This window comes from Rutidosis leptorrhynchoides, chromosome 10, assembly GCF_046630445.1.
Source record: "Rutidosis leptorrhynchoides isolate AG116_Rl617_1_P2 chromosome 10, CSIRO_AGI_Rlap_v1, whole genome shotgun sequence".
Taxonomy (NCBI): Eukaryota; Viridiplantae; Streptophyta; class Magnoliopsida; order Asterales; family Asteraceae; genus Rutidosis; species Rutidosis leptorrhynchoides.
The window spans coordinates 147,029,811-147,042,092 of record NC_092342.1 but is presented as its reverse complement, the minus strand read 5'-3'; the positions used below and the strand labels follow the sequence as shown (position 1 = coordinate 147,042,092).

Below are 12,282 nucleotides of genomic sequence, written 5' to 3'. Positions count from 1 at the left end.
GCTCTCGAGTTCTGCATGTAAAATATATAAAAAAAAAATAATAATAATAATAATACTCCCTAGTATAATATAAATAAATATATATATGTATATATAGTATAGATTAGTGTTATATTAGATTAGTTTGGGTTATGTAAAAGTTATTTTTACGGGTTTTTAAAGTCGAAGCTCTGTCCGTGTAACACTACGCGATAAATAATCAATGTAAGCTATGTTCTCCTTTTTAAATTAATGTCTCGTAACTAAGTTATTATTATGCTTATTTAAAACGAAGTAATCATGATGTTGGGCTAATTACTAAAATTGGGTAATTGGGTTTTGTACCATAATTGGGGTTTGGACAAAAGAACGACACTTGTGGAAATTAGACTATGGGCTATTAATGGGCTTTATATTTGTTTAACTAAATGATAGTTTGTTAATGTTAATATAAAGATTTACAATTGGGCGTCCCTATAAATTACCATATACACTCGATCGGACACGATGGGCGGGGTATTTATATGTACGAATAATCGTTCATTTAACCGGACACGGGAATGGATTAATAGCCACTAGAATAATTAAAACAGGGGTGAAATTACATTCAAGGGTAATTGGTGTAATTGTTAACAAAGTAGTAAAACCTTGGTTTACACGCAGTCGATAACCTGGTGTATTCATTAAACAAAGTATTAAAACCTTGTTACAATTCGAATCCCCAATTAGTTGGAATATTTAACTTCGGGTATAATAATAATTTGACGAGGACACTCGCACTTTATATTTATGACTGATGGACTGTTATGGACAAAAACCAGACGGACATATTAAATAATCCAGGACAAAGGACAATTAACCCATGGGCATAAAACTAAAATCAACACGTCAAACATCATGATTACGGAAGTTTAAATAAGCATAATATATTTTATTTCATTTTTCCTCGTATTTTTATTTATTGTCATTTTAATTATTGTTATTTAATTTATATTGTTATTTAAATATCGTCATTTACTATACGCTTCGCTTAAAATATAAATCGACAAACCGGTCATTAAACGGTAAACCCCCTTTTATATATTATTATATATAATTATATATATTTTGTACAAATATAGTTGTTTAAAAATATAGTGTGCAATAAGCCCGCTCCCTGTGGAACGAACCGGACTTACTAAAAACTATACTACTCTACGATTAGGTACACTGCCTATAGTGTTGTAGCAAGGTTTAGGTATATCCCATTTGTAAATAAATAATTAAAACTTGTGTAATTTGTAACGTATTTCGTAGTAAAATATAGTACTATCACGTACCCCTCCGCTACATCATCAAGTTTTTGGCGCCGCTGCCGGGGATCGAACCCGGGTCACCCGCGTGACAGGCGGGAATACTTACCACTATACTACAACCAGGGTTATAAATTCTCTCGGATTTGCACTTAGTTTATTTTCTAAATTTTGTGAAAATTTTAAAAAATTTCAACTAAATGAATTCAAAATTATGTTTATACATATTTATGAACGATGAAAACTAGGTGTTAATACCGAAATTATCGTTACCTCGGAAAGGACATAAATTGAGAAACATCCTAAAACGCTTGAATTCATTTAAAATGGAATAAAGGAGAATAAAAAGGCAAAGAAAGAAACTAAGTGTGGGGAGAATGTACCAAGTTATTCAATTAAAAACTATCTATCACATGTTTCTGTAAAGTTTATTGCAGGTGCTTTTGTTTTGGACTAAATTAACTGTTTTACCAGATTTACTGTAATGAAAGATGGATCTACACGATGATTCAATTCCATTATTTAAAGGAAGTAAAGTCTTCCGAAAAAGAAACGCGCTTCTTGATTTAGGTCAAGAAGTTGTCGTCCAGACCAGCTGTAGGTTGACGAAAAATCTAGAAAAGTCAACACTAAAATCAGCAGGAAATCCACGGACCTCAGCATAAAACAGGGTCGCCAAGTGGTCAGACTTATCCTAACCATGAGAGGATCTGTCTCGTAAAATGGGGAGGACGCCGTGCAAATTAGCTTGATAAGACTAATGAATCAGACCCCCAGAAAGGATAATCTCCTTTTAAAGATTAAAAATCAGCTTTTAAGACTGATATTACTCAATCCTTGAGATTGACTTTAAAGATTGAGAATTACAAACTCATGGAATTCAATGATATCTAAACTCGAGCTTGAACGAGAAAATATTTTGATCAAAATTAAAACCGATTTGTTTTCTGAAAACCTATTTTCAATGCGTTCATTACCATTGAACGTAAAATCCTAGGAATTCACCTGGAATTCATTAGGTCACCTGAACCAAATCGGGTGTCAACCGTAAGAACGGTGGTTGCATAGCATGGTCGGAGACAGGACCTTGTGCCAGACCGAAAAATCATAGGATGATCTTTACTATTGCTCCTACAAAGGATAGTAATAGCATCCGACACGTTTATAGACCATAATCAAAAGCAAGTCATGGAACATTGCCTTAACAGTTTCTTGTTCATCGCTTTCCTTTACAACCGGACGGTAGTTTATCGAAAGGTAATATACGGAGCAAGTATACTGGACGTGTTGCTTTCCTAATACAAGGTTAGCAAGTGGATGACACAAAACCACAAGTGTTGAGCTAAAATTTTCAAATCTGAAACCCACACAACCCACAAAAATATTTTGCAAACACCGGTGAAGGGTTATTCCGGAAAACTTATCTAGGGTAAAAACTAGATTGAATTTTCAAAAGATCAAATGTTTTCATAAAGATCCAATTTCCTTACGGATCTAAATTTTCATAGTCATGTGGGACTGTAAACCGCCTTTCAAATGTGCACTTTGCTTTGGAAACCGAAAGTAAATCGGCTATTTGATTGCAAGTGTCGTTGACCTAAACCCGAGGCAACTGTGGATGACACACCCACCTTTAACCATGGTTCTATCGTTACTATCATTGTTTATACCACCATATCAAAATCACTGATGTACAAAGTGTGATGAATAAAAAAGTGATTCATGTATGTTTTTATTTCAAATTCTGTATTGCTTGAGGACAAGCAACGTTCAAGTGTGGGGATATTTGATAGTGCTCCAAATGAACATATATTTAGTATCAATATCCCTCCGATATGTAAAGATTTCAGTTGCAATTGTTCCATTTTCATGTAATATTCATTTATATTAAATAAGTGCGAAGACAAAAGGCGAAAACAACGAATTGAAGACGCAAAGGTCCAAAAAGCTCAAAAGTACAAGATACAATTAAAAAGGTTCAATTTATTGATAAGGAACGTCTAAAAATGACAAGAGTACAAGTTACGAAACGCAAAGTACAAAATATCTCAGCGTACGCAAGGACGTTCGAAAATTCGAAACCGGTACATGAACCAACTCTCAACGCTCGACGCAACGGAAAAAAAATTACGAGTCTACTATGTATATAAATATAATATAATATATAAATAATTATAAAAATTATTTATATATTATATATATTTAAATAAAAACCGTCGGCAGCCTTGGATCTTAAACTTGTGGGCTGGTTTTGGAACCTCCGCGACTTGCGGAGCTGGAAGGCCAAAATGGCCGCGACTCGCGGAGCAGTGAATTTCAGTTCTGGCTATAAAAGCTCTCGAGTTCTGCATGTAAAATATATAAAAAAATAATAATAATAATAATAATACTCCCTAGTATAATATAAATAAATATATATATGTATATATAGTATAGATTAGTGTTATATTAGATTAGTTTGGGTTATGTAAAAGTTATTTTTACGGGTTTTTAAAGTCGAAGCTCTGTCCGTGTAACACTACGCGATAAATAATCAATGTAAGCTATGTTCTCCTTTTTAAATTAATGTCTCGTAACTAAGTTATTATTATGCTTATTTAAAACGAAGTAATCATGATGTTGGGCTAATTACTAAAATTGGGTAATTGGGTTTTGTACCATAATTGGGGTTTGGACAAAAGAACGACACTTGTGGAAATTAGACTATGGGCTATTAATGGGCTTTATATTTGTTTAACTAAATGATAGTTTGTTAATGTTAATATAAAGATTTACAATTGGGCGTCCCTATAAATTACCATATACACTCGATCGGACACGATGGGCGGGGTATTTATATGTACGAATAATCGTTCATTTAACCGGACACGGGAATGGATTAATAGCCACTAGAATAATTAAAACAGGGGTGAAATTACATTCAAGGGTAATTGGTGTAATTGTTAACAAAGTAGTAAAACCTTGGTTTACACGCAGTCGATAACCTGGTGTATTCATTAAACAAAGTATTAAAACCTTGTTACAATTCGAATCCCCAATTAGTTGGAATATTTAACTTCGGGTATAATAATAATTTGACGAGGACACTCGCACTTTATATTTATGACTGATGGACTGTTATGGACAAAAACCAGACGGACATATTAAATAATCCAGGACAAAGGACAATTAACCCATGGGCATAAAACTAAAATCAACACGTCAAACATCATGATTACGGAAGTTTAAATAAGCATAATATATTTTATTTCATTTTTCCTCGTATTTTTATTTATTGTCATTTTAATTATTGTTATTTAATTTATATTGTTATTTAAATATCGTCATTTACTATACGCTTCGCTTAAAATATAAATCGACAAACCGGTCATTAAACGGTAAACCCCCTTTTATATATTATTATATATAATTATATATATTTTGTACAAATATAGTTGTTTAAAAATATAGTGTGCAATAAGCCCGCTCCCTGTGGAACGAACCGGACTTACTAAAAACTATACTACTCTACGATTAGGTACACTGCCTATAGTGTTGTAGCAAGGTTTAGGTATATCCCATTTGTAAATAAATAATTAAAACTTGTGTAATTTGTAACGTATTTCGTAGTAAAATATAGTACTATCACGTACCCCTCCGCTACATCATCAATAACCAAGGACAACCAACACCTTTTAATCACCACCTTCACTCCCATTCGTCACCAACATGATGCTACAATTGTCCTTATATTGCTAACCGCCGCTCAACAGACCCCAAACCCACCATTTTTAAAAACCGTTTAAAGACTCCACCATTATATATTCAGCTACTAGAACCCATCTATATTTCTGTTTCCTGTTTTGTTACAACAATCATCAACACAACACCATGCAAACCCAACCCATCGAACCACTCTTGCTCGCCTTCCGTTGCTACACTCACCAAACATCATCATCCCCATAAATGAACCCACGATTTAACTTCCTGTTTCTGTTAATTATCATAGCTGTAAAATTCCGTTTCTTCATAAAATAACACACACGTAAACCTGCAACCATTCCTTGTTACTATCCCGGTTACGGGTTGATTCAACACAAGCAACCATACTTTCAAGTTATACGTACGATTTTTTTTGTGTTTTGTCAAACCCAAACCATCATCGAACATCTGCTCATATTTAATTTTTTTTTAAAAAAACTCTAGAGGTAAAGGGATGATAACAATATTTATGAACTATTATTGTCGGCCACTATTTGTTTGTGTGCAATTTATACACCGAAACCTTTATTTAATTGTTGAGATTTGGGCCGTGTAACAAGCACGTAGGTTGGACTAGTGTACATATTGGGTTTCATTAGTTTAGTTGGACATACAAGAAATGTGGCCAAGATAATATTTTTCACTTGGGCCGTGACCCATTTTTGTGTGGACTGTAATGTGATGATATTCTCCATGTTGATAATATAATTCGAGGAAGTAGGATTGATTATAATTAGGGTTAAAAGGATTTAATTCGGGAATTTTATAAGGAAAGTAAGCAGTGGAGGAATGGTTAAGGGTGTTAGCAGGGAAGCGAGAGGTCGCGGGTTCGAGCCCTATATGAGGATTTTCTTTTTAGGAAACCTTTTTAAAGGTAGTTTCATTTTATTATTATTATTACTATTATTTATGTTATTATTATTATTGTTAACATAAGTAGTATTATTATTAATTTTATCATTCTTATTATTAATATGAGTATTAATATTATCATTATGATTATTAATGTAAGTATTATTATTATTAGCATTATCATAAAAATTATCATTTCTTTTAATTTATTATTATTAACAAATGTACTTTTATTAAAATTTTCATAATAAGTATTATCATTCTTATTATCATTATTAGAAAAATTATTATTTTTATAGTTATTATTATTACTACTACTATTAGTATCATTTTGTAAAAAATATATATTATTATACCAAATAAATAACTATATAAGAATAGATTTAATACACATCAAATAACAACAATAATATTTTCATAATAAATACTAACTATCTATCTAAAGTATATAAAAGAAATATAGTTAATTTAGTTATTAATGAAACATACAATTACTAAAATAACAATTAATAATAATACCCAACTTGCTCGATTAAGATTATATGTGTTAATATTAATAAATATACAAATGATATAGGTTCGTGAATCCAAGGTCAACCCTACGTTGTTCAATATCGTCATATGTATTTTTACTACAAAATACAGTATGGTGAGTTCATTTGCTCCCCTTTACACTTTACGTTTTTGGGCTGAGAATACATGCAAATGCTTTATTAACTATTTTACAATATTTATATGCGTGTGTTCATTTGATTCCCTTTTACTCTTTACATTTTTGGGACTGAGTATACATGCGCTGTTTTTACAACTGCTTATTTAATGCTTTTGAAATACATATTTGAACTGCGAATACATGAAATGCTTTTATAAATGTTTGACGAAATAGACACAAGTACTTAAAACTACATTCTTTTGCTGGATTATTAAACCGAATATGCCCCTTTTTAGTCTGGTAATCTAAGAATTAGGGAACAGACACCCTAATTGACGCGAATCCTAAAGATAGATCTATCAGGCCCAACAAGCCCCATCCAAATTACCGGATGCTTTAGTACTTCGAAATTTATATCATGTCCGAAGGAGGATCCCGGAATGATGGGGATATTCTTATATGCATATTGTGAATGTCGGTTACCAGGTGTTCAATCCATATGAATGATTATTTTTGTCTCTATGCATGGGACGTATATTTATGAGAAATGCAAATCTTGTGGTCTATTAAAATTATGAAATGATTATTTATGATAAACTAATGAACTCGCCAACCTTTTGGTTGACACTTTAAAGCATGTTTATTCTCAGGTATGAAAGAAGTCTTCCGCTGTGCAATTGCTCATTTTAAAGATATTACTTGGAGTCATTCATGACATATTTCAAAAGACGTTGCATTCGAGTCGTTGAGTTCCTCAAGATTATTATTAAGTCAATTATAGTTAGATATATTAATAAATGGTATGCATGCCGTCAACTTTCAATGTAATGAAAGATTGTCTTTTCAAAAACGAATGCAATGCTTGTAAAATGTATCATATAGAGGTCAAGTACCTTACGATGTAATCAACTGTTGCGAATCGTTTATAATCGATATGGACTTCGTCCGGATGGATTAGGATGGGTCTTTACACTCTGTCCATGTAACACTACGCGATAAATACTGATTGTAAGTTATGTTCAACCTTTTTAAATTAATGTCTCGTAGCTAAGTTATTATTATGCTTATTTAAGCTGAAGTAATCGTGATGTTGGACTAAATATTCAAGATGGGGTTATTGGGCTTTGAACCATAATTGGGGTTTGAACAAATGACCGACACTTGTGAAAATTGGACTATGAGCTATTAATGGGCTTTATATTAACTAAATGATATCTCGTTAATTTAATATAAAGATTTATAATTTGACATATTTATATATAACCACATACGCTTGACTGGGTACGGTGGGCGAGATATTTATAAATACTGATAATTGTTCATTTGACCGGATACGGGGATGGATTAATAGTCAATGGACTCATTAAAACATGGGTGGATTACATTCAAGGGTAGTTGGTGTAATTGTTAATAAAGTATTAAGACCTTGGGTTACACGCAGTCGATAAGCTGGTGTAATTATTAAACAAAGTATTAAGACCTTGTTACGGTTCAAATCCCCAATTAGTTGGAATATTTGAGTTCGGGTATAAGGTTAATTTGGCAAAGACTTTCGTACTTTATAATTATGACCGATGGACTATTATGGACAAAACTATATGGACTTATCAAATAATCCAGGACAAAGGACAATTAACCCTTGGTAATAAATTAAAATCAACACGTCAAACATCATGATTACGGAAGTTTAAATAAGCATTATTCCTTTATTTTATATCTCATCAAATTTTTATTTATCGTACTTTAAATTATTGCACTTTTAATTATCGTACTTTTATTTTATCGCATTTTTATTTATCTTCATTTACTTTACGCTTTAAATTAATTTATATTTATTTTTAATATTTTGCATTAGGACTTAAAATCGACAAACCGGTCATTAAACGGTAAAACCCCCCTTTTATAATATATATATATATTTATATACAAATATAGTTGTGAAAAAATATAGCGTTAAACTCAGCTAGCTCCCTGTGAAATGAACCAGACTTACTAAAAACTACACTACTCTACGATTAGGTACACTGCCTATAAGTGTTGTAGCAAGGTTTAGGTATATCCATTCTATAAATAAATAAATAACTTGTGTAAAATTGTATCGTATTTAATAGTATTTCATAGAAAAAATAATAGTATTTCGTACCCCTCCCGCTTTAACATCAAGTATTTTTGGCGCCGTTGCTGTGGAACATCACACCGAAGCGAAACGCTATAAAAAAATTTAGTTTTTAAGCTATTTTTGTAAAAATATAATAAGTTTTAAACATAAAAATACAAAAATATATATAAAAAATATTTATCTATATTTTTAAGTGTTTAAATTAAAAAGTTTATATTTTTTTTAAGAGTTATAAAAACTAGTAAGTAATTTTTTTATATACGTCTTATTTAAATAACATTTTCTATAAATTAAAATCAGAAAATAAAAATCAAAGTGAAAAAAATAATAAAAAAGAAAAAAAGGGATGAACCTGCATATTTTAGCCTGCATCAATCTGAGTCTGCACTCCCATGCAATTACATGAGCTGGAAACGTTGAATCCATGCGAACGCATGCACTAATCTGACACGCCTGATCCTAGTACAGCATTTAATACGGAGTATTTTTTTTTTAATTATTATTATTGTTTAACCTAATTAGGGTTTAATTAATTAATTAGTTTTAAATTTTAGTTTTAGTTTATAATTAGTAATATTAAGTTTTAATATTATTATTAACTATAAAAATAATATTTTTATAAAATAATTATATAAAAATAATATTTTTCTAAAAATATGTAATTTTATCATTTTTTGTCTGTTTTTATAAATTGTATATTTTAAACATTTGTATATTTATCGTTTGTAATTAGTTTTAAACTTAGTTTTTGCCGTAGTTATTTTATATTTCTAGATTTTTAAGCTTTGCCGTAAAATTCCTTAAGTGCTTTTTCTTTAGATTAAGATTTAGGTGCTTTAGAATTTTGCGACGCCGTTTTAAGATTTTAGTACCTAATTAAGTAATCGCCGTTTTCCGTTTAGAATTCCTTTTAAGCTTTAATACGTTTAGACGCTAAGTTTTAGACGTAAAATTTTAGTTTATAAGTTTTAGATTTATTTTTGACTTTTATTTTTCGACGTTTGTTTTTCTACCTCTTATTTTTTGACGCGCTTTTTCTTTTTTATTTCTACGCTCTAGTTTTTAGGACATAGATTTTTATCTTCTTTAAATTTCAATGAAAAATTATTTTAATCGATTAAATTGATAGACATCCAAAATTTTCTGCTTCGTAGTAATAGTTGGATTTATTAGTGGCAGAGTTGTGGTTTTCCGATTTAAAGGATCCTGGCTCCCTGCTGCATCTTTTGGCTATTCGAAACGTGGGCAAAAGCAGAAAAGTCTATTAATTTGATAACTTATATAATTTCTAATAGGATATTCAGTGAATACACCGAGCAAAACGTTCACTACCTTTCATACGTTCACCACCTGTAACTAGATCAAGACATCTAGCCAATATTGTCGCCGTTGATTTTTCTTTAGAATTATCATCTAGTCGAACGAGTACTCCAATTCAAATTTCTGATAATCCATTTTTTGAACCCGACCTCACAATTGAGAACCCGGAGGATATTCAAGGACAATTCAGAGATCCTGAACCACTAATCATTCCTCCTGAACCACAAATTATTCAACCGGAGATTGTTGAGGAAGAAACCATTAAATCAGAATCCTCTAGTGATTCAGATTCAACAAATTCAATCTTGGAAAATCCGGAACCTCTAAGTATGGAAGATCGAATGAGAGCTACACGCACGGGCCAAGGTCGTACAATTACTCAACCAGACATTAATGCGCCATATTATGAAATCAAAGGACAAATCCTACGCATGGTAACTAATCAATGCCAATTTAGTGGTACGCCAAAAGAAGATCCAAACGAACATCTTCGAACCTTTAATACGATATGTACTTTATTTAAAATCAGGGAAATTGAGGATGAACAGATATATCTCATGTTATTTCCCTAGACTTTAAAGGGAGAAGCCAAAGATTGGTTAGAATCGTTACGTGAAGGAGTGATTGATATATGGGATGTTTTAGTTGAGAAATTTTTTAAAAGATTCTTTCCGGCATCTAAAGCCGTGAGACTTCAAGGAGAAATTATTACGTTCGCGCAAAAGCCAAATGAAACATTATATGAGGCGTGGACAAGATTCGGAAAGTTGTTGAGAGGATGTCCTCAGCATGGTTTAGACACTTATCAAATAGTACAAATATTCTACCAATATGTCGACGTTACCACACGAAAAGACATCGACACAGCAGGTGGTGGTTCCATTATGAAGAAAACCGCAACCGAAGCTCACAAAATTATTGATAACACAGCATCCCACTCACATGAGTGGCATCAAGAAAAAGATATATTTCGTTCATCTAAAGCGGCTAGAGCCGATTCTAGCCATGACTTTGATTCCATTTTCGCAAAGTTAGATGCTTTCGAGAGACGAATATAAAAGATGACTAAAGATATTCACGTAATACGAATTAGTTGTGAGCAGTGTGGAGGACCACATTTGACAAAAGATTGTCTCAGTATTGAATAAACAATGGAACAAAGAGAGAATGTTTCATACATGAACCAAAGGCCGGGAAATAATTATCAAGGTAATTATCAACCGCCAAGACCAAACTACAATCAAAATCAGAATTATAACCGAAATGTTCCATACAACAACCAACAAGGTCCTAGCAATCAACAAGTATCTAATAACACTTACAACCAGCAAAGACCTATTTTTCCAAATAAACCACCACAAACCGATGATAAAAAGCCAAATTTAAAAGATATGATGTCGAAGCTAGGTGAATCTCAAACTCAATTTTTCACATCTCAGAAACAAACTAATGAACAAAATGCTCAAGCATTTACAAATCAACAAGCTTCTATACAAAATCTGGAGCAAGAAGTGAGTAACCTAGCAAGGTTAATTGGTGAAAGAAAACCAGGGAGTCGACCCATCAACACAAATGCTAACCCCCAAAATGAAACAGCTAAAGCCATTACCACAAGAAGTGGTATTACACTTAAACCACCTGAAATACCAGTAATTTCTGATGATTCTATTCCTACTACACAGGCACCACAGCCTGAGCAAGAGAAGGAATCAGAATCGGTAGTTGAAAAGGTTAATGAAGATAACACAGTTAAGGCAAAGCCTTATGTTAAACCATACCAACCACCACTTCCTTACCCGAGTAAAATGAGAAAAGAAAGACTTGAAGCCGAGCAATCCAAATTTTTGTATATGTTTAAACAAATAAATGTCAATCTTCCTTTCATTGATGTAATTTCAGGAATGCCAAGATATGCTAAATTCCTGAAAGATCTAATCACAAATAGAAAGAAAATGGAAGAACTCTCGGCTGTTACAATGAATACTAATTGTTCTACAGTGATGTTGAATAAGATACCAGAAAAATTATCAGATCCATGAAGTTTCACAATTCCATGTTTTCTAGGTAGTCTTAATTCAATAGAAGCATTGGCCGACTTAGGTGCTAGTATAAATTTAATGCTATATTCATTATATGCTAAACTAGACCTTGGAGAATTGAAACCAACACGAATAAGCATAAAACTAGCCGATCGATCAATAAAATATCCTAGAGGGATAATGGAGAACATGCTAGTTAAAATTGGTACTTTAGTATTTCCAGTAGACTTTGTTATCCTGGACATGGAAGAAGATTCTCAAAGTTCCTCTTATATTACGAAGACCATT

The 12,282-nt window shown here is 32.0% G+C and overlaps 1 non-coding gene across 1 annotated transcript; it reads right to left on the bottom strand.

The window, feature by feature from the left end:
- Nucleotides 1-10,644: 10,644 nt before the first annotated feature.
- LOC139874066 (small nucleolar RNA R71) lies at nt 10,645-10,751 on the bottom strand. Its single transcript, XR_011767769.1, has one exon. It is a non-coding gene; the product is annotated as a small nucleolar RNA R71 (small nucleolar RNA).
- Nucleotides 10,752-12,282: the final 1,531 nt, after the last annotated feature.